Raw genomic sequence first — 22,423 nt, 5'->3', positions numbered from 1 at the left:
TAGTTAGGCAAAAGAGGGATAAAACAGTTTTGACTCTTTACCTTTAGACTAGGGTTGCCATACGTCCGGAATCTCCCAGACATATCCGGAATACTGCAGTTGGCAGCAGTTTCCAGGCGGAAATCAACAAATATGTCCGGGGAAATCCGGACGCATGGCAGCCCATGACGGCAGGGCCATTTTTGCCGATTTTCCAGAAGAGCTCAGAAACGGCAAATTTCTGTGATTTTGCCAAGAAAGCTCAACAGCTTTTCTGTCCAGATTTTCACTGTTTGAAATATGGCAACCCTATCTTTAGACAGGAGGCTACATTCCAGCCACACACAAGTTGGAGGTTTCAGCATACATGCATAGCTCTCCATCCAAGTAAGCAAGAAGAATTATTACAGTTCAACAATACATTCCAGCCAGGCAAAACTGCTCAACGACAGTTGGTGAAGGTTGTGCCTTAGAACCCTCTCTTGGAGGGCCCTATGCAGCTCTGAACCTGAGGCTCCACTCATTCCGTAGACCAAATCTGCTTAGGTAAATTATAGGATTTAGTCATCTTGCCTTTATTGTTCAAAAATAATAGTAATTAATTACACGTGACTCTTGGTGCCTACAGCAGTATGGAATGGAGTAGGAATTCATGGAGGTATACAGTGGACAACTCCATTTGAATGCTTAACACAAGGTTGAATTGAAGGCCAAGAGTATTATTACACAAGGAGTAAGCAGTGATTTGGTTTAGATCTGATCATGTTAAATTAATCTTAAAATAACCCAAAAGAAAGTAGCACCATAAAAATACAGAAGATTCAAAGGCTCTAGAATGCAGTGGGACTTTCTTTTTTGTAATATGGAATCAAGTAGAATCCAGCAGGTTGAGCAGAGTGCTGAGACTCGGGTTGGGTGAGACTAAACCTTCCAGTGCATCAGCTCTTTTACAGCACTTTCTATAAGTCCTCATAACGTTTTCAAAATTAGTAACTTAGCATGACCTTCCAAAAGCAGATAGGTGTTAATTTGCATAACTGGATTTTGTGACAGCAAAAAAAAAATATTGGAAAATTAAAGAGTTTTGCAGATGCTTGCTGCTCCTTTCATAAGATTGCTCTTTCCTCATAAGCACACCACTCCCATCTATTCTTTCCATACTATAATGCTGCTGCTGTGGGCCTCTTCTCAGATGCATAAGTTTAGCACGCAAGGAAACCGAAACTTGCACATCACTGCTAGGGCGGTACTAAATTTCCTTCAGGAAATGATACAAATCTCCAGGTCTAATGTGGGTTATTTGAAACAACTATAATGTTGCCAATATCCCATTGTAGGGAAGGTGCTTGAGAGGGTGTTGCTGGCTAAGCTCTTATCTGTTCTTGTAGGAAAGGTTTAGACCCTTTCCAGTCTAGATTCAGGCCTGGTTTGGCATCTGTACCAGCTTTGGTCATGCTGATGGATGGGGAAGGCAACCTTGTTAATTGTGGATCTCTGCAGCTTTTGGTACCATCCACCAGGGTATCCTGAGCAGCTCTGAGATAGGTGTTGGAAGCACAGTGTTGCAACCATTATCGGCCCTTTGCGTTTTGATCTGGTAGTTTACAGGGTTCTGTCACCAGTGGTGTTGAAACATTTGGTGGTGTCATTGGGGGATTGGAGTGGCATCAGTATGCTCTCTATACAAGCCAGGTGAAGCTATGCAGGTTCTGGACTCATGCCTGAATTTAGTGGTGTGCCAGTGAATCCCAAAAACATTGAGGTCCTGTGAGTAGATAGTTTCCAGATCCAGAAATCAGGCAAATTGCTTGTTCTAGATGGGGTTGCACTCCCTCTGAAGGAATGTAGTCCTTTATGACCTTTGGCTGGTAGGTCAGTGTGACAACTGGAAGACTACCGTCCCAGTTCGCATCCTGGAAAGGGAGTTTGCAAGCCTACATGTGTTAAAACAACTTTTGTTCTAAATTATGCAAAGAATAATTTCTCTAGTACATAATACCCTTTCAAGGCTATGTCCTTGTACAATGATTCAGCACTGCAGTCCTTTTCCCCAGTTGATTCCTGTACGATACCATGGTGTTGCCTGGGTGTTTCTGTGGAGCGATGTTTTCATGAGTCCTTGGTGTAGACATCTGGTTCCCCCTGCACCTCCCACATTCCATCCCTGTTTTCTTCCATATCCACATGCAGCACCTAATTACAGTCTCCCTTAACCAGATGTACTCCAAATCGCACTTCCATCTCATTCTCCCTCTGTTTCTCTCCCTGCCCTTCTTAACTGCTTCAACTTTCACTTTCCCAACATCCCAAATCCCTTAGTAACAGTTGCCAAGACTGCCCATAACTCTCACAGTTATTAACTTAGTCCCTGTTTTCCCAGGTATATTGCTAGCCTTAGCAATATATTCAAACCAAAACAGAAATGGTAAACTTGTCAACACAAGTATGCATGCATTAAAATACATCTGCCACACCTATGTTACAGCTTTCCTGAGCAGCAAAATCCTAGCCTGATGGCCTATGGGCTGGTAACCTCTAGAAAGTATTGGTGTAATGGGGCTGGTTTTCAGACTGGTCTAGCAGCTATAGATACAAATTGCAACAGTCTCTTGTTGAATATGACCCTAAGCACATAATGCCTCTTCTGAAGTTAGGGCAGTGGCTGCCAATATACTACAAGGCCCAACTCAGGATATTTGTATTGAAAGCCCTATACAACTTGGACCCTGGAGACCTGAGAGGACAGCTGCTCCTATACAGACCTTCTCACTTATTAAGATTTACCAGGGAGGCTCTCTTAGCTGTAGCATCTCAAGCTGGAGCAAACTATGAAGTAAAAATGAGAGAGCTTTCTTGGTGATGACACACCAGCTCTCAAGCTCCCTGTGGAGTTTTGGTCTCCAATTAAAGATCTGGCTTTTCTTTCTGGGATATGCACTAAAGTTTGGTGCCAGGATGGATATACTGTTGCTAGTTGTAATTCACCTGCTTTTATGTGAGTTCTGTTTTAACAATTTGTAAATTTTAGCATATATATTTTTTGTCACTGATGATGTAAGTCATCTTGTGAAGGTAGATTCTCTGAAAGGTGGGATAAAAATCTATATTAATAAATAGATTTGCTGGCCACATTTGTAAAGTGTGCCCCTTTCTGTATCTGGCTGGTCAAGGTAATTAACATGAATATACAGTCCGAAGCATAGGCTCAATTTATGCACACACTCAATGCAGTAATCAAATGAATTTTTTTTTTTACTACATTGGGGGTTCTGGTAAAACATTTTCTACATTGTGGTCTTTGATGTTCCACTCATCAAGTTTATATGTCCCTGATAATTGATTTTTTTACATTAATAATGTAAGGTAAATATGTAGTTAATTGTAGTTTGGTATTTAATCATTCAGCTTTGGGGAATAAAATAAGTTGCTATGCCCAAATTGTAAAATTAAATTTGAGTCAAATTATAAATGAGATTTCTTTTGATATTGAAAGGTGGGGACCTCTAAACCTCTCCCTTTGGGAAAAGGTTAATGTCCTCAAAATGAACGTTGTTCCAAAGCATTTATACATTCTTAGAGGATTACCAATATATATTCCCAAATTATACTTCCAAAAAAAAATTAACTATTTAGATCTTGTCTGTGGGGTACAAAGTCACCAAAAATATCACTCCATAAAATGCAACTTCCAACTAAGGAAGGCGGTTTTGGGCTCCCAAATCTGGAATCATAACACCAGGCTTACCTACTGAGTAAGACTAATTGGAGAGCTAGCAGGAATCCCAATTGGGCTACTCTCGAATATAGTTTCTTTGAACCTCTGGTAGGGTGGACTAAATTCGGCTCCAATTTTATGAAATATCCTATTATCCTGGAGTCTATTAAAGCACCTATAAAAATTTGGATGGATATAAATAAAAATAAGGACGACCCCTATCAGCATGAGAAATAAACAATATGGGCCAACCCAAAATTAAAAATTGGAAATCAAGTAATAATTTGGCAAAATTGGATGAAAAAAGGTATTTTGACATTGAATCAATTAATTGATGAAAATTATAAACTTGTGGAATATAAGACTTTGCAAGTAAAGTATGGATTAACCAATGAAACACAATGGCAATGTGGCACGGTGTTTCCGTGCGCTGCTCTGGTTTGCCATAAGCGGCTTAGTCATGCTGGCCACATGACCCAGAAGCTGTATGCCAGCTCCCTTGGCCAGTAAAGCGAGATGAGCACCGCAACCCCAGAGTCGTTCGCAACTGGACTTAACTGTCAGGGGTCCTTTACCTTTTTTTATACAGTATACCATTTGATTGTAGTGGAACCTCGCGGTTTACAATAAATATTAAAATTACCTTTCTCCTTTCTTAGTTAATATTCAGCAGAACCCAAAGATTGTAAGAGTTTACTCAGTTGAAAAGGATTGTGGTAAGTTTTACCTTTGGTGAATTGTATTTTTATTTTACTTATCCTTTTAAAGGGAAATTGGACATACTGCTCTCCACAAATGTGCCTGTAAAAACTATCGCTGAATGTTTCTGATTTCTGCATGACAGTGTGCTTGGTTGCAAGTCTTCAGAACATCAGTCACTTTCTTCATTCTGTACAATCCCTTGCTTGCCCGTACCTCCCAGGTGTTTATGCCACCCTTTGGAGAGAGAAATAAATTTGTATCTACTAGAACTCAACTATGGAATTTAGAAAAAGAAGCAATCAGAATTGAGACAATACATTGGCACTTCAATGCATGTTTATTTGGAAGTAAGTTCCATTGAACTCACAGCTTTTGAGTAGACTTGTCTAGAATTTGTAGCCTAACACCACCATCGTGAGTACATTGGTATTGTTTCCATTGAACACAATGAAATTTGCAAATATAGGATCTGACTGAAAGCAACTTTTGTACTTTGGATTCCCATAGATATGAATGTTCACACTGCAAAGAAGACTGTGTAGATTTCATTTTCAATAATGGTGATAAAGTGTCTACTATAGACCTTGCATGTTCATGCAAACATGAGTTTTTCATGTTCAAGTAATGGATGATTTGTGCCTTCTCTTCAAATTGTAACGCAGGAAACTGTGGTTTTCAGTCTCATGATATTTGTGCATGACTGCCAAAAAAAGCTTGATTAATGAAAAATATAAATCTTTTAAAGTGGCTGTACATTGCATAACTTACCTTTACTATATTTTTAGTCCTTTTCTTCTAAGCATACTTTAGAATGTGTATTTGTACATTTGACTAATTTAGGCAGTTTTCAAAATTAAAACTATAATTGTGCATAGAGGCTGAGGAGAGAGGACTCCTGTTTTAATCCAAATATAACAAGACTAATTGCAACAGTGTAGTGAAAGGGGTCATAGCTCAAGTACTATAGTGTCCGATTTGCATGCAAAAGTACTTAGGTTCAATCCCTGGTATCGGATTAAAAAATGAGCTGCTGACAGGTTATGGAAAAAATTCTGTCTAAGATCCTGGAAAACTACTGCTGGATCACAGACAATAGCGAGCTAGATAGACAACAACAGCTAGAGAGCCACAGGTTAGCTAACCTGATACAAATTTTCTGATAACTTGTATTTCTTTCTAATTGTTTTCATTAAAAGTCAAACTTTGCACACTTTTTATCACATTTGATTAAAATGCTTGTGGGCCCAGGCAGTTACATTTCTGTTTCATATACTGTCCTAATACACTCTGAGATGCCTTTTAGGCGAGAAAATGCTTTTGATTGCTCCCAAAAGAAGACGATTCTCAAAACCTGTTGGTATAAATGTTTTGAGGGGTGTTAGAAGAATATCATTTATTACGGCCATAGGCCCATACAGGTAAAAACAACACATAGATAACAGTTTGTGCCGTAAGGAGGAAAAAACGATCGCTAAAACACCACTATAACAATAAAATACTATAAAATGGAAAGGCATGCTACGCCTTAATTAGCTTGTAGAGCTCCTTGGCGTCGCTTTTGGGAAAGGACAGCAACTAGGAACCTAGCCACCTTCAGGGTTGTGTGGGTATCCTTGTCCTGCAAGATTTGGGCAAGGTGGAATTTTGGTGGGGTACCCTCTAGTTTCTGTATGATTGATCCCAACAAATTTGCCCGTGGCACATTAAACAAGGGGCAAGTGAACATAATGTGCTGGAGCGACTCCGGCGTCACCTTGTCACATTCACACACGGCGGGGGCTTGGCCCTTTGAGAACCTATGTCTCAGGACATTAGAGGGAAAAACGTTAAACCTCGCTTTGGTGAAGGCCAGTCTATGGGCAACAGTCGAAAGGGAGGAGAGGTATGATGGAACGCAGTAAGTTAAAGTGATACCAATGTTCTGGGGCGAACAAACACCTCCCCCCAGCATATAATTTCGCTGTAAATCGATGTCATCCAGTCTTTGGCGGATCAGTCTCTGAGCAGTGATTTGGTCTAGTTTTAGGGAATCTGAGGGAGAGATTCCATAACTCAGGAATTTGGCATGAATTCTACTAGTCCAAAGGCTAGAGAATTCATCTCGCCATAAGCATTGGGCAAGGTAATGGTTTGGTAATCTATGCCACAATGATAACCAGAAATTGAAGACTTGCTTCCACAGGCAAGTTTCTAAGGATGCGACCTTCAATTCTAGTCGCATGGCTGCGTTGCTTACGCACAGGGGGAGCATTAGGAGCCGACGTAGGAATTGGCTTTGCAGAGTCTCAAGGGGAGCGAGATCTGTCATCACGGCCCAGAGTGGGGCAGCATAAGCAAGCACGGCAACCACTTTTGCCTTGAACACCTTTAGGGCCGAGGGAACATGCAAAGCTCCGTCCGAAAAGAAGAATCGGAGGAGCGCATATGACAAGGTTTTGGCCTTATTAAGTAGGTGTTGAATGTGAGCTTTCCACCCCAAATTGTATTGGAAAATAACACCTAGGTATTGAAATTTTAGGACTTGCTCTATTTTTGCCCCACCAAGCTTCCATTTGTATAATCTCCGGCTTCTGGAGAAGATCAGGATCTTGGACTTGGCATGGTTGATGGTTAATTGATTGAGTTGACAATACGTGGCAAAGATCTTCAGAGCTCTGTTTAGTCCAACACGTGTATAAGATAGAATTACCGCGTCGTCCGCATATAAAAGGAGTGGGCAGCGGTAATCCGCTAGTCTAGGCGCGTGTGTACTTGGAGATGAATTGACTAGGGGTGCTCGCATGTCGCTGATGAATAGGTTGAATAGGCAGGGAGCCAATTTTGAGGGGTGTTACAGTGGTTTTATTCAGTGTTCAGCCATGCTCAGAGTGGGCCTAATGGAATTAATCAACACTGCTAACGGGTCTATTTAATTTCAATGGGTCTACTCTGATTAGAACTTCATTGGCTACAATCCAGTAGCTTTATCATGATAAAAATTGAATTATTCTTTGTAATGACAATAATAATTATTATTGGCAAAGTCTTGGTATGTTTGATGACCAAAAAGAAATCATATTTGTTTAAGTATTTAAATAGTTCAGTTCAGAAATTCCAATATGAAGCTATATCTGCTTTCCTTACACAACAGGCATTTTTAAAAAGGTTCAAGCTTTGTTACAAACAAGATTATATGGTAGATGTGCATTGCAGTTGCCTATATATAAGCGATCCGCTTCATGAAGTCTAGAATGTGGAATGTGGAAGTGGGTTGCCCAGTTTTTTTCTTCCTTGATGGCAAACCCCACAAAGACATTTGATATGCCTCGGAGTTTCCTAATCTCCAGTCTTGTGAGAAGGGAAATCCTTGATTCCTACAGTAGATGCAAAACATACAGAGTGATCCTTTTTGAGCTCAAGTGTTTGAGTCTGTCAATTTGTTTATCATTACAGTGAGTAATTTCCCTTCACACATGCAATATTTGGTTATGTTCCAGAACTTTGCATTTTAAAAGCATCACAGAAAGCCCAGTTTAAGAGCTTTTGAAGATGTCAAGTAAATTGAATTTTCCCTTTGGAAATTCTCTCCTATGCTGGTCAGTTGCAGAATTGTGCACACTAGGAACAAAAGTGTTGTGTGTGGTTTTTTTAAAAGAGAAAACTTTAAATTTCCTGTATATTGACATAATCTTGCAAAACTATTTAATTGCCCAACAGGGAGGAAGTATTCCCCTTTTCTCTCTCTCTTAAAGTAGAGCAATTGAAGTTAGCATAACCTGTCTATTAACTTGCCTATTAATAAAAGTGGGATGTTACATATGGAGGAATTTGGCAGTGGGTTATTGGAGCCTTCTCTCAAAATGAATTGGAACGGACACATTTTATGCATTCTTGGTCCAGTGAAATGGGGCACAGTGTATTCTATTCCTAAAACAACAACAACTCAAATGAAGTCCCAAGTGTTGAATTATTTCATCCTATCACAGACTAAGGGACTGTTTTTGAATTCGGTGAGTCTGGGCTCAAATTGCAGCTCTTAGGGGAATAATTGCTTTGTATGTTTCTATCTTAATTGCAATTACTTGCAATATGCTACCTCGAATAGCAGGAAGGTCCCTCAGGTAAACCCTTAAAAAGGCATGTAGGAAAAAAGAATGTCAAAAACATAAAAGCTCCATTAATGACAATTCCATAAACTAAAATAACTGATTATGATCTGTTGTGTCCATTTTATTCAGTTTTAAAATATGCTGCTCTTCAACCAGAGTTAGGCAAATCTGTACATTTCGGTTTCTCTCAGGCTGGGTTTACATTACTATCTTAAAGCAGAGCTGGGTTGCTTTCCCCCCCAATTTGAATCTAAGCTGGTTTAGCGGGGAATGCATCAAAATGCAGTCTTTTGCAAGGAATGACAGGATAGATAAGGATTATGGCTGTGTATACTGCTTCCCAAAGCAGCAGTGAGAGCTCACTACATGCATAGTAAGCAGGAGTGTGTACACAGCTTTAATTTCTCGTTTTCCAAATCTTAAGTTCAGTTCTCCACATTCCCATACCAGTTTGTAATTCAGAAAAATGTCCTCCTGAAAATTCATCAGCATTTTAGCGTGAACTTCTCATACAAATTTTTGTATGCCATTATCTTAATATATACATTTTTGTAAAGCAGGGCTCCCTACTTTAAAGCATTTGTGTGTGTTATTTTCACTAATGTATGCCTTTTGTGCACCCTGTATTTGCATTTTTATACTCATTGCTTCATTGGAGAACAACACTGTAAATTTTGAAGGCTGGCTGTGCTTTGATTTGCTGATGATCTTGGAAAGTGTGAATTAGGTAGATCCACCTTTAAATGCAAACAGAAATGATGTTCTCCCACAACCCTATTTTCAACCTTTACCTTATTAAGACCAGAATTCTGTGTGCTTAACTGGGAGTAAACCTTATTAAAGGTCCTGTATACCTGAAGGAGCGTCTCCACCCCCATCGTTCAGCCCGGACACTGAGATCCAGCGCCGAGGGCCTTCTGGCGGTTCCCTCATTGCGAGAAGTGAGGCTACAGGGAACCAGACAGAGGGCCTTCTCGGTAGTGGCGCCCGCCCTGTGGAACGCCCTCCCATCAGATGTCAAAGAGATAAATAATTACCTGACATTCAGAAGACATCTTAAGGCAGCCCTGTTCAGGGAAGTTTTTAATATGTAACGCTGTACTGTTTTTAACACTGATTGGGAGCCGCCCAGAGTGGCTGGGGAAACTCAGCCAGATGGGCGGGGTATAAATAATAATTATTATTATTATTATTATTATTATTATTATTATTATTATTATTATTAACTCAGTGGAACTTGCTCCTGAGTAGATAGCTATAAGATTGCCCTGTAAAATAACACTCTTTCCACAGCAACCGCGCAAGATTCAGAAGAGCTGGTTTACACTTTATGCAACAAACATGTTTGGCATAGCTACAGCAGTGTTGTGCTAGTGTTGCACCAGTATTTCCTGCTGTGAGGACACATTGTGCAAGAAAGACACACATCTCCAAACACACAGTTGCTCCAGCTGCTGCGCTGGACAGGCCACTGACAAAGAGAATATATTAAAATGGCTTTTGCTTATCGAGAAAGCTCAACTATTAAACAAGTCATTGTTATTTTATTGCAGTGAAATCACATTGCAACTTTAAAAGGGATGGCTTCTTGTCATGTACCTAGTTTGAACGCTTGGAACTCTATTTTAACAGAAAACAGTTTGTTTCCACAATGAATTGATAGAGACTGCTTGAAATAGCCTAGGTTAAACATCTGCAGTGATGTAATGTATTCCACTGGAGTGGTGTCTTGACTCAAAGTTGAAGGCAAGATACAAACCATCAGAGAAATCTCCACATTTAATGTCTACTGTAAACACAGTACTGCCTGGCTTTGGTCCACAAGGTCATTTGGCTAACGCATTTAGATAAGAACCATTTTGTTCTGCAGTTCAGTGTCTGACAAAAAATATGTTGTTCATCTCACTGTCCACTGTGGGGGAATTTTACACAATTAATTGCCTTATTATCATGTTAGGACGGTAAATATCTTGCAGGTGGGGATTAGGCTTGTAGGTGATGTTTATTTTATTTTTTATTATATTCCGCCTTTCCTCTAAGAAGCTCAAAGTAGCATACATAGTTCTCTGCTCCATGTTATCCTCACAGCATCCCTTAAAGGTAGGTTGAGTTGAGAGTGAGTGACGAGCCCAACGTGTGTTATGAGTTTAAAAAGCAATTTCCCTCCTTGCAGATAACAGGGCTCTTTCAGACTGGAAAGAAAAAGTGATCCCTTATCTCTTTCCCGCTTCTGGAAACTCCCTACGCATGTGGTATATGCTACAGCAATAAGCCTCTCAATTTTGGAATTGGCAACCAGTTCCCAAGCTGTAATTCTTGATAGCACCACAGAGGAGGTTTCAGCCAGATGGGAAAGGAGGAAATGGTGTCCCTTTTCCATCTTCTGAATCCTGCCCTACTTTGAGCTCCAGCAGAGTGCTCCAAGCTCCTCTTCCAAGTGGCCTGGAGTTCTGAACAAGAATACTGCTGTCCAGGGCTGGGGATTCTCACTGCAACATTTTATTGCAGCCCTCCCTTCTCATATCTAGCAGCTGTTTATCCCTCGTGGGTTTGTCAAATTCCTTTTGAAGTCACCTAAGTTGATGAGCTTATGGAATTCACTGCCAATAGCCAATTGTATTCTCTGTGCAGACGTACTTTCTGCCTACCCTAACTTCATAGGCTGGCCCCAAGTTATAGGATTATGGGGGCACAATATGAAGTCCTTTTTATCCATTTTCTCCACACCATGCATAATTTTATCAGACTTGATCATGTCCCTACCCCACCCCCCTTAGTACTATATTTTTCCTAAACACCTGAGAGCCCAAAACTCTTCCAGCGATTCCTATAAGCACAGTGTTCCAACCTTCATTTTGGTTGCTGCCCCTTTTCCAGCTCTTATATATGGTGGGATGACCAGAACTGTTCAATGTATTCCAAATGTTGTCACGTGGCAAATTTATTTGAGGGCATTACTATAATGCCAATCTTATTACCAGTCCCTTTCCTAATAGTGCCCAATAGGATGGAATTTGCCTTTTCACAGCTGCCACAAACTGAGTTGATGTTGTAACTGATCCATCCACCGTAACCCACAGATCTCTTTCCTATTTAAAGCCATTTAGCCCAATCTCTCTGGGTGTATTTGCCCTGATTTACACATGAAACCTTACTTACCATTTTGTTCCCCATTCATCTAGTTTGAAAATATTATTTTGGAGTTCTTTACAGTCCACTTGGGTTACATGTCTGAATAATCCTTTTCACTCGCCATACATCTTATCAGGGACTGTTTAGTTTTCAGCAACAGTTGTGATGCAATTTTAAAGAGGTCAGGGAATTTTCACTGTAAGCTTTGATTGTGCCCTATTGTGGCCTATAGGGGGTGTTTCACACTTGACTTAAGTGGCTGTTATTTCAGTAGGGTTTGTAACTCGAATATAAAATCTTCATTCACCAGAATGCACACTCGTGTTGCAAATGCCACCCCTCCATTTTCACATAAATAATGGTTAGATAGTAACATATGTCATCTGGTCGGCCACTGTGAGAAAAGGATGCTGAACTAGATGGGCAATTGGCTTGATCCAGCAGGTTCTTATAAACCTGAAAAAGGTCCTGCTGCTGAGAATTTACAGTCGCCTGAAATTTCTTCAACAGTGGAACTGAGGAATTGGGACTATCCTCTTTGATTGGGAGGAAATCTGTCAGTTGAGATTTCTGTATTGAGGGGATTGGACTAGATGACCCTTGGGTTCTCTTCCAACAATTCTAAGGTGTGTGCTTGAAGGTTGTGTGAAAAGGCTCCTAGTCTAATATTTTGCTAGCCTTCTTTTTCTCTGTGGTCATATGCCTATTCTACCACATGGTGGCGCCAGCAAACTATTAAACCAGTGGCTGAAACCAATCTGGAAGGAATCTGTGGGCTCTAGCACTGGAATTAAAAGACAGAGGCTTAAAATGCAACAATATTCTATATTTCCTTTCCATTCCATACCCCAGACACTCAGTATCCTGTGCCCACTGAGCATGCTCAGTCCTCACTGAGCTGCTTTTGGTCTCCTGATCCCATCCCCAGCTTTGGTACCACCCTCCACCTAAAAATGTACTTATACATCTACAAACCTTGGGGTTACCCCAAGCCTGCTGCTGACGCCTTCCTCATGTGTGTGAATGGTACTGTTGTCCTTTGGGCGTGTGTATGTGAATGTAATAAGCTATGTTCATTTTTTTACTTGCCTGGGGTGGGTGTGATGACTATAGGGGCCATCAAGATGAATTCCTGCTCTTCAGATTTTACCACTACACCACTGGTTATCTGTCTCTGAATTTCAGTGTTACCTAAACTCAATCGTCTATTTACTTCGCTCATTTGTCCAGATTTGCATACCACCTTTCATCATTGATCCCAAGGCACTCCTCAGCAATACATAAAGAAGGCATAGAGAGGCCTGCCGCCTCTGAATGTGTTGCCCAAACTTAGAGAACCAGTTCTGCTTTCTGCCTGGAGGAAGGTGTTGCTGTTGCCTCACCCTAATTAAATTACTGCGGTGGTGGGACAATTCAAGGCAATGAAATGTTGTTAACTGAGCAAATGAGGCCTTAGTTCTATCTTTCCTGCTCAGAGCTGCCTAGATGGGCAGAAAGCATAGTTTTCTTAGAAATGATGATGAGGGGAGGAAGAGGAGGAAGAAGACATGGTTTATTTAGTTATGGTAGCTGAGGTTAGTGTGTAGAGGTAAGTAGAAGATCAGCTAATATGGCTCTAGGCTTGTCAGTTTTGGGAAAGTTGAACTGATCTCGTCCCACAGGACTTTCTTTTAAAATGTGTCCTACAAGGAGCTACTCTTTGATTTTAAGTTGTTTTGGGTTGCCCTGGGCAAGATAAAGTGATGGGCAAATTTGATAATAAAGTAAGTAAAAACAACATTCAATTGGTGTTACTGTCAATGGACTGACACTAGGCAGGCATCCTACAGCATTCCTTTATTTTTATTCTTATTTTTAATATGCATTATATTGGTTTTCAACAGTAACACCAGAAATACAACTTAAAATGAAAACAGCATATGGAATACATATTATTGGATTGTCGGTTACAAAAAGTAACAGTATGGAACATACATAATCAGTTCAATTATTAATTAGCACTCTACATGCGTTATAGTGAGTTGCAATAGGTGTGGCTACAGCATTCTTTTATAGTTAGTGACAAAGCTGGTTCTGATCTTCTTTACAGAGGAAACAAAACTCAAGGGGCTTGCAAACATTCTAGAGAACTGGTCTCAAAATTTAAGGTGACATTAACAAATTGGAGCAGAGACTAATATCAAGCATTGACAGTTAGAAAATACGCCTCTGTATAAGATGCGTTGGGCCTGGGGTGCCTAAGTTGCCTTCTTCATGTTTGTGATGGGCCACAAGTGCTCACTGGTTTGTTGCCCCCACCTGGCCCTTTAAGCAAGCCCCAATCCACACCACCACACTTCCAAGCACCAACCAGGCAATGGCTCCAGAGGAGTCCAGGGAAGAGGAAATAAATGTGAAGGGCTGAGTATGCCCTCCCAGGTCCAACAGTTTCTGGATACTTAGCAGTGTTTTATTTTTTTTTCCATAAAAGTGCTTCTCAGCAGCTGGGAGGACAAAGGCTGCAGTTATCTGCACAGTGTCCTTAATTTACATGCCACTAGAAAAAAAAAGTTGCACAGAGGTCTCCCTCAAAGAGGATGCAAACTAAACTTTATATTTATTTATTTATACATGCATGCATATAATTTATGTACTGCTCACCATTTAAAAAATCTCTTTGATTTGCAAGAAAGAATACAGTCATAGGATCCCAAGCCAAAATCTCCGGGATCCATAGTATCAAAATACAATAAATACTAAATTGCAGCACTTACCGGCACAGTTCCCAAAAAAGTTTCAGTACTTGTTTCAATAAATGATGGCTGTGTGGGAGAGAAGGTCAAGGGAAGGGAAAGAGACATGGGGGAAGCAAGACTGACAACAGAGACAAGCAAGCAAATGGCTTTTGAATGTGCAGGGTATAAGTTTCATGCGGGGATTTTTAACTGGGGGTTGAAGCAAGAGAGAAAAGTGGCTCCAAAAAGGGTAAGTCGGTCAATTCTAGTTTCAATTTTTCCCATCTTAACTTCTCCAAATGTCCACATCAGTTTGCAGTTTTTAAAAAATAAGTCTTAATGAAAATCTTTTCAGTGTGAATTCCTCCTAATATACACGTTTTTGCAAAGCATTTCCCCTGATATAATTATTTTTGTATGTTGTTTTCTCTTATATATGCATTTTTATGCACACACCATCACAGTACATGCATTTTTGTACTCATCACTTGGCTGGAGAACTGCACTGCAAAATTCGGAGAAGTGTGAATTTTGAAGGTTGGCTGCATTTCAGGGCTTGTCCACACTTCTGCTTGTCCTGTGCCTACAACGTGGCTTTCCACTTGACCCATGCTTTCTATGCATGGGTCCTAGCAGTTTTGCCTTTGTCCCCTGTTTTCCCCCTGGAAAGGCTGCTCTTTAGCATTAAATCAGAACAGACAGCAATCTGCAGAAAACCCAATTGCCATTTGTTCCAATTCTGTGCTAAAGATCATGTTTCCCCAAGGGAAAGCGGGGGTGTGGATAAGCCCTCAGTTCATGCCTTGTATTAGAAAGTGCTAAGTAGGTAGAATTGCCTTTAAATGTGAACTGACTGATTTCTTCCCCCATTCCCAGCTCCACAGAGAGCTTCTAAGAAGTAGTGCCAGTCATAAGGGGCTAGTCAGAGACTTAAATGAAAGCATCAGGCTTTTAGATCAGCTGACCGTGGTCATGCACATGGATATAATGGGAAAGAAGGGCAGAAAGAAGGTAAAGAGCAATTTCATGCTGCATGCATGAGATCCAACACTCCTCGTCTGTAGGCTTAATCACCCATCACCACCAGATATATTGCAGACAAATGGCACATTCCTTTTCCTGCCCCTATATAGGTGATATACTCAAAGCCAGTCATAGCCTAATGTGGATTGTTGTTAAACGTTTGGTGTTGGGACACCTTATGGGTGGAGTGGCATCTCCCCAGCCTATCCAAACCATCTCATGGAAGAATGCAGTCTAATCCTCTCTTACAGCATCATTTAAACATCTCTTTCGACTGTACTGACCTCATTTCTGCTGTCATTTTGCATCTGAACTGCCAAAAGTGGGGCTTTATTTATGTTTGCAGCTTTTCGAAATAGGTAGGAAGGAATGCACAGACACTTGGAGGTGTGATAAATGATCTGGAAGCTGTAACTCTTTTTAAAGGAATTGCAGACGTCACGTTTTGAGCAGTTTATTTTATCCCCACTCCACCTTCAAATCTACATCCTTTACGCAATAGCATCATTCATGTGGCTCCCCAATCAACTAAATGCAATGTGATTAAAAGTGTAGCCAAACAAACACTCACACAGGAAAGTCAATGTCAAGTTCAATGAATTGTGTGAAATGTGGTGTAGCAGTGTTAAGGGTGCTGAGAGTTGTTAGGCAAACTCTATTCCCCTCATAGAGCTACAATTTCCAGAGTTCCTTGGGAAGAGAGATTTACTTTTAAACCACTCTAGGTTGAAATGATAGCTCTATGAGAGGAATATGTGGCCTTCTAACAACTCTCAGCACCCTTAAGAAACTATAGCTTGCAGCTTTATTCTGGGGAAGCTATGACTACTTGCAGTGGTGTGATATTACTTTAAGTGTATAGAGCAAGTGGGGTCTAGGACCTGGTGGCAGAGTCAGTGTCAATCTGAAGTTTAGTGAAGAGGGAATGCAGTGAAGTGCACCTCTGGATTTTATCTTAATTATTTTTCTGGAGCAGGAGCATCCAATAAGGTAGGGACCCAACTTCTTTCGCCAAGCAATTGAGGTTTAGAGGAAGTCAGAGAATGAGGATAAGAAGCAGACACTGCATACTCAAACCTGATCTTTCATTCCTTTTCTTTGATGGGGTTCACACTTTAAGTAGGAACATTTCTTTGCAAGATTGTTTGTATTTTAACTGAAAGTTAAAGGCTGCAGTTGAGCTAGTTGAACATACTTTGGGTAAAGCTCACAATGTTTTACAAGTTGATACTATGCAGTCCGAAGTAAGAAGTGGTGACTGGTGCCTATTGGGACTGGTGAGGTGGAAGACAGGACGGCCAGCAGTAGGTGGAGCCACAGCTAATGAGAGACAAAGCCAATTACCGTATTTTTCGTTCTATAAGACGCACCAGACCACAAGTTGCACCTAGTTTTTGGAGGAGGAAAACAAGAAAAAAAATATTCTGAATCTCATAAGCCAGAACAGCAAGAGGGATTGCTGCACAGTGAAAGCAGCAATCTCTCTTGCTGTTCTGGCTTCTGGGATAGCTGCACAGCCTGCATTCGCTCCATAAGACGCACACACATTTTCCCTTACTTTTTAGGAGGGAAAAAGTGAGTCTTATAGAGCAAAAAATACGGTAATTCTAGTTTTGTCACCATCATTCTCCTTGCTGAGTTCTACAAGGGCAACACTGAGCCTAAGCTGACAGACCTTGCACTCTGAACTGGATGTAAGTAAGAAGGCCAGAAGGTGGGGCTGGCTGAGGTTGCTGGGCAGAGCTGGATTACAAATAGGCAGAGTAGGCCCCGTGACAATGGATCAAAATAATATTGATTTGATCGTGAAAGAAAATTGCAAGCAAGCTTTCTTAGTTCAATGTTATCCCATTTAGAGCACGTGTAGAAGAAAACTCCAGATACAAAGATTTCTGTGAGTTAGATTCTGGTAGAATATTCATGAGTAGCCAAGTAGAAGCTTTGAGATAATTTGCAAGCCCCCCCCCCCATTTTTTTTGACTGCCTGGGGCCTCCACAGGGTTTAATCCAGCACTGTTGCTGGGCCAGTATCCTATTCAACCTAATAGGCCAGCCTCCCGTTGAAGTAAGCACACCTCAATGAGTTAAATGGATCAGTAAAAAAATGCATAGAATTGCAGTCATGCTGATCCTAATAAACTGGGTGTTATACTATATACTGTGACTGTATATATGCACACACATGTATACTGCACACTCCACCACCACTATGCCTCTGGTGTCAATAATAGGTGGTAGGTCATGAGATCAGATGCAGATATAGGGCAGGGCACAGAGTCTAAGGGGCATCTTCCTGCCTCCTTCCCAAAGCATAGTATGCTCTTGCTTCGGGAAGGAGGCATGAGGGCTCTGGCAGGGTCCTAGAGCCAGTGGCGGGCCTTGGTGTCTCAAATTTTAGTGGTTCCCTGTGTGATGCCAAAATCAGGCACCCCCTGCCTCTCGCCTTCCATTGGATGTCATAGTTGTGGTGCCTGCTGCAGCGCCCCATACATTCTGTGCCCGGTTCAACCGCCTTTGCTAGAGCTCTCCATAGCCCTTCCCAAAGCTGAGCAAGCAACTAGGCCTTGGGAAGGAGGCAGGAGGACTGTAGGACCCTGCCAGAGCCTCATATCTCCTTCCCAAAGTCTGCTTAGGTAGGGGGCATTAAATTTTAGCCACATAGACGGCATCATACTGTCAAAGTCCACCCCTGATGGGATGTGGTGTGCCTTCTCTTTGTGTAGCAGTTGATAGTGGAGACACCCATTTAACAGTTATGTAGAAGCCAGGGATTTTTAGCACATTCATCTTTTCTCACCCCTGCACGTTGCAATGGCAAGCTGCGTCAGCTAAAGTTCCATCCTTCTTTGCCACTTTCTGCATCAGGACTGGTCCTCCCATTAGGCAGAGTGTGGTGACTGCCACACGCAGCAGTTGCTAGGTGAGGCTGTGGCAGTCCCCTGCCTTTTTCTACCATTTCCCCACAATCTCCCTACCACGGCCACCATTTTAGGATAGAGCTGTTGTGTGCTAAACAGTCCGTGCCACACATCCTAAACTTGAGCTTTCCTGTTGCCAGGGTGGAAGCCAGTTCAGTTGGCTTCTGAATGTGGATTGGAGGGGGGGGCGGTGTTTAGCCATCTTGGCCTTAGGTGGCCAAAATGACTTGGCTGAGCCCTGATTAAAAGTGCAACAGCGCTATCCTCAGTGTCATTTTGTCACCATAGTAACAGAGGGTTGACCTAATTCATAAGAATGTGTGAAGCCACATTACACTGAAGCAGGTCATCATTTTATCGATGTACCTTCTTAACTAGAGAAGCCAGGGGCTGGTACCTTCTGCTCTGCCTGTGAAGTATTGAGCTGTGTGTGGTTAGTCTCTCCAAATTCTCCACCATAACTGTGGGCTGAGAAATTAGGGGACGGGGATGATTTCACTGAATTTCTTCCAAGGAGGGGGGAATTCTCCAACAGCTTCTCAAGGGCAGGGCTCACCATTGGCAGTGGCACAGACCTTATTCTTTTAAGGCTGCAGGTGGCAGCAGCCACCGTGTTGGCATCCTGGACATGTTCCACTCTTCAGGTAATGCACCATATCCAGGCTACATGCACACCATACATTTCCCCAAGAATAATGGGAAGTGATTCTAGTTTACACCCTCAGCTATAATTCCCAGCACCCTTAACAAGCTACAGATCCCCAAATTATTGGGGGAGTGCTTTAAATGTAATAGGTGTGTGCAACCATAGTGTTGGTTCAGGACACTGTATGTTGGGGAATGGTGATTGCCACAAAAAATGGTGAAGAATATAGGGGGTGGGTTCTGCAAAGTGGCCTCCCCCCCCAAAAAAAAGAAATCTCAGAAATTTGGTCGGAAAAATGTCTTCTGAGAAATCTTGGCTCAATTGGTTCAGCATTAATTTATCCCTTTCCTGAAACTGCCTTCACTGCATGAATTTTTAAGAGAGATGCCTGAAGGCACATTTTTATCCCATGAAAAATAAATTCCAGCCTAGATATTGCTTCCTGACTTGACCCCTGAGGTTAGAAAGAGCAGCATTTTATCAGCTTTGAACTTTCTCCTACCACTTCCACAACTACCTATTTGTAAAGGGGAGGAAGAGAGAAGAAATGGAAGGCTTAATAAAAACAAAGAGAAATTAAAAATGAGGCTGTTTTTTTAAGCAAGTAGACAGTGTTCTCATTTTGCTTTATTGTGATGCATGAAAGACATATATGTTAAAAGAGTTTCACAAGAAAAATTTAGAAAGAAAGTGTTCTAAATATATCTCTATCGTTTCTATATCTAATATATTGGTCCCTTCCAACACTATGATTCTGTGATACTAATACAAATTTGCAAACCTATACAAATCCAAATAACAATGAATACAGTGGTACCTCGGTTTAAGAACAGCCCTGTTTACGAACTATTCGGTTTACGGACTCTGCAAAACCAGAAATAGTGTCCCAATTTGAGAACTTTACTTCGGTCTAAGAACGGAATCCGAACGGTGGAAGGGCACCGCCGGTGGCAGGCCTCATTAGGCAAAGCGCACCTCGGTTCAAGAATTGTTTCGGTTTAAGAACGGACTTTCAGAACGGATTAAGTTTGTAAACCGAGGTACCACTGAACAATATTATAAAACCACAACAATTATGGATCACGGGCAATGTGTCCATTTCAACGACAAATCTTTCTTGAGTTATTGGTAGCTTCAGATTTAACGATTCATGCTGGAATTTGACAAAGAACATTTCCCTAAAAAAATCAGAAGCTACCAATGACTTGAAAACGGCTCATAGATGAAATGGACTTTTTACCAATGATCTAGCTAGCCCGCACCAGCTAGTTAGCATTAACTTCTCCTGGTGGTGAAATGCTGTGTATTTGAGCATTTGTTTATGTTTTGCGCTTTGTATGTCTGTGACCTCTGTTGATTTCTGAGGATGGCTGTCAGTGTTCAAGGCCTTGTGCTGTTCCTATGTTGCAGGCCTGTTTAGAAGTAGCAGAAGCAGCGTTATGCTGTATACCTTTAAAGCACATTGTTTCCCTCAAAAAAATTCTGGGTCCTGTAGTTTACCCCTCACAGAGTTACAATTCCCATAATCCCTTAACCAAGTACAGTACCCAGAATTCCTTGAAGGACAGAATGTACTTCCAATATGTTTTAAAGGTATAATCATCGGGGCTTTTTTCCAGCCGGAACTAGCCAGAACTCAGTTCTGGCACCTCTCAGGTGGGTGCCATGGCCATTAACAGAGTTCATGGTGAGTTCCAGCACCACTTTTACTAGGGGGGGGGGGAATAGCACTGGGTATAGTGTGTACACAAGAAGATAGGGAGGGAAGGAGAATGACAATGGCTTTTTAATATTTAAAGAAGGGATCTGGGTCAGGTAAATTCATTTTGATTGGTCAGAGGACTAATAAACTGATTGGTTGGAGGGTCCAGTCAGTGAAGAAAGGGCAGCTAACTGCCTGCTGAGAGAAATGATGGCAGCTGGAAATGTTGGCTGAAGATGGAAGTGTGAGGCAAAGGCCAGGAGAGGCTGAGGTGAGGGTGGGTAGCTGAGCCTTCAGAATTAAGCTCTTCTTCCTGGTGTGATAACTGTACTTTGCTGGCAAGTATAAGAGGAAGGGAGCCAGTGGCTGTGTTGTGGTATGAGGCTGTGTAAAGTTCTTACTGGAATAAGGTGACACAAGCGTTTTGGTTTGAAACAAAAATCAGCTGAAGCATTTGGAAATTCAACTGGAAGAGATTTTGGGTTAGAGGCAGATTATTCCCCGTAGCTGGATGGGGTTGTGAGTGAATTTGGCTGTGCTGGAAGTTTGCCCTGAAGTAAAAGCTACTCGGAGGCTAGTGTCAGGGTCAATGTCTCTGCCTTGGCATGGACCAACACTGGAGGGTATAATAATTCACTCTCAGGGAGTACCTTCACAAAAAAACCTACATTTTATTTATTAAATTTAAATCCTGTTCTTCAATAGAACATGCCCTAGGCAGCTTTATTGATTCTTTGCAGCCATAGGTTCTCACAGTGAATTACAGGGAAGTTTTATTTTGGCAAGGGTTCTGAGAATTCGCCATCAGATATTCCCCTCTTCCCTTAAAAAAAACCAAAACCCCTCTTTTGTAGAAGTATAATTCTCACTGACTTCCCTGGGGAAACAAACAGCTGTCACAGAGGCAGTGTGGTGCAGTGGTTAGACTGCCTATGACCGGAGACACCCAGATTCAAATCTCCTCAACCCATGCCACCAAACTCCCTCAGCAACCTTGGACCAGTCACATTCTCTCTCAGCCTAGCCAACATCACAGTGTTGTTGAGAGAATATTTAGGGTGGGGGGAGGTAGAATCATATCCGCTGCCTTGAAATCATTGGGAGAAAGGTTGAATATAAAAGTAATAAATAAATTGGCTTGAACTGTAAATATAATCTGATAACTACCGTAATTCATATACCATTGTTTTGTCCTGCTCCCCTCTTGTTTTTCTTTTCTGTTTTTTTGTATGCGGATGAGATGATGTATCACTTTGTCTGAGCTGTGCATACGTCTCCATTACTATTTTATTTTTCCTTTGCTGGGTGCGAATGTCACACTTTGAGAGAGAACAGAAGCTCCAGATGTAAGATATTTTGGCCAGCGCCCTTGAACATCACATTTAATAGATTTTTCCTTTTGTGATGAGTTTCTTTCCAACTTAAAAAAAAATGCACTTTATTTGCTGCTACATGTGATCACAGCTGCCCAAAATGCCACAGCCTTCTGAGGCAAGTCTGGGCAGCAACACGAGTGTGGAAAATGCTTCACAGCAGCAGACAGCCTACAAAATTAATGCCTGGGGGATGGCAAGGCAGGGAGAATGTGGATCTGCACTTCCCCTGAAAGAGGTGGCCGCAAGCATCTGATGAGTCTTGCACTTCTCTTTAATGATCAGGAGGCCATTCAGTTAAATGCAGTTACATAAGGGAAAATGTATTCAGTAATAGGTGGCCCTACCATGAGATGGAGTGAAGCGGCTGCCTCAGGCAACAGATTTGGGATGTCACAAAAAAGCAGCAAATGGTTCTTGGGTGATTTTCT

This window comes from Podarcis raffonei, chromosome 8, assembly GCF_027172205.1.
Source record: "Podarcis raffonei isolate rPodRaf1 chromosome 8, rPodRaf1.pri, whole genome shotgun sequence".
In the NCBI taxonomy this organism is placed as follows: Eukaryota; Metazoa; Chordata; class Lepidosauria; order Squamata; family Lacertidae; genus Podarcis; species Podarcis raffonei.
The sequence above is the reverse complement of the archived record's forward strand: the minus strand, read 5'-3'. Positions refer to the sequence as shown.